The 1,741-nt window shown below is 34.1% G+C and overlaps 1 long non-coding RNA gene across 1 annotated transcript; it reads left to right on the top strand.

Annotated features, from left to right (window-relative positions):
- The first annotated feature begins 447 nt into the window (after positions 1-447).
- Positions 448-1,413, top strand: LOC107580456 (uncharacterized). The gene is made up of 3 exons (XR_001608643.1): positions 448-573; positions 719-864; positions 945-1,413. It is a non-coding gene; the product is annotated as an uncharacterized lncRNA (long non-coding RNA).
- The last annotated feature ends 328 nt before the right edge of the window (positions 1,414-1,741 follow it).

Genomic DNA, 1,741 nt, shown 5'->3' with positions numbered 1-1,741 from the left:
TATATGGGGGTATATAAAATAGGGCTGTGCATATTTTATATAACAGTATATTAAAATGATTTAGCTATTATTTTGTTATATGTGATTTGAACTGCAATAAAACATTTCTTATGAAAACTTCTAAAAATACATTTAGAATTTATATAGCAATTTCAGTTTTATTTCAATTAATTGTGCAGCCACATTAATTTTTACATTTGATTCAAATATTATTGTTAGCTTTTCATGAACCACATTTGGGAAACCCTGGTCTATAGAACTAATTTAAGTAATAATTTCAGTAGTATTTATGTTGAAACCTTTAGATCAAAAGAAAACATAATTTGATTTGAGTTTGTCCAAACTTCTTCAGTGCATATTATATGAATTGTGTATTGCTGTTTTTTATTGAAAAAACAAACAAACAGCTCCTATTCTGATGATTAATGAAATTAAATGTCACATTATTTATTGAATTCTGTTGTTTTACAGTATTAATTTCAGCCACGACTCATCCTTTCTGTGTGCATCGAGTGACAAGGGAACAGTGCACATATTTGCTCTGAAAGACACTAAACTGAACCGGCGCTCTGCGTAAGATGAATCATTTCACAAAAAAAAAAAATCTTGATTGTCATTTCATTACAGTTTTCGTTACATTCTAAGTGTTATTTAGAAATATCCTACTAGGTGTAGTTAGAGTCACTGGGTGTTATGTGTGGCATTTTGTCTTCTCTAGTTTGGCGCGTGTAGGAAAGGTGGGTCCGGTCATCGGACAGTATGTGGACAGTCAGTGGTCTCTGGCTAATTTCACGGTGCCGGCTGAGTGCGCTTGCATCTGTGCCTTCGGGAAGAACACCTCCAAAAACGTCAACTCTGTTATTGGTACGTGGGTTTTATTTAAGTCCTTTGAGTGAACTGTTATTGATTTGTCAGTTTCTCATCACTTCTGTCTCTCTTTGAAGCCATATGTGTTGATGGGACATTCCACAAGTACGTCTTCACCCCTGATGGAAACTGCAACCGCGAGGCTTTCGACGTGTATCTGGACATTTGCGATGATGATGATTTCTGAGGCTGGAGATTGAGCTGTAACTAATGTAAACTAGTAGTCACTTAACAGCGAACTCTGCTGGTTGTTCCCGTTGCTTTTTTCTGTTAGTGTATGTTACTGCCTTGTATAATCAAATGTACATAAAATCAGTCCGTGAGTAAATGTCTTGTTAACGTTTATCTTATCACTCCACACACAGGAGTTTCAAAGTCTGTTTACTTGTCCTTCAGAGGTACTCAACCTTTGAACACTTTGGAATGATTTCTCATCATTCTTTGTCCTGTTGGTGTGCGGTTACTCTTGAGGAATAAGGTCTCAGTCTCAACTTTTAAGGAACTTTATTCATGAAATCAATACAGCCTTTTGGGAATGAATTTATAGAGCAGGGTTTTGGCTTTGTGTTGTGTTTTATATAAACGATGGTAAACCATAAATCATAGATTTTATCTATAATCAAATCAACCTTTGCATTTTATAATACACTGTTATATAAAGAAAATATGATGACTAGGTTTCAATAAGTACTACAGTTCATAAGTTTGGGTTCGGTAGGAAGTCTCTTATTCTCACTAAGGCTGCATTTATTAGATAAAAATTGCAGTACAAAATTATATTTTAAAATATTATTATTGTTTAACCCTTTAACTGTCACTCACAATTTTTAACATAGACGTGAAAGTGCACGATCCAAACTTACATTTTTATAAT

Source organism: Sinocyclocheilus grahami, unplaced genomic scaffold, assembly GCF_001515645.1.
Source record: "Sinocyclocheilus grahami isolate Dianchi unplaced genomic scaffold, SAMN03320097.WGS_v1.1 scaffold33796.1, whole genome shotgun sequence".
Taxonomy (NCBI): Eukaryota; Metazoa; Chordata; class Actinopteri; order Cypriniformes; family Cyprinidae; genus Sinocyclocheilus; species Sinocyclocheilus grahami.
Note: the sequence above shows the minus strand (reverse complement) of the source record. Positions and strands in the feature narration are given on the sequence as shown.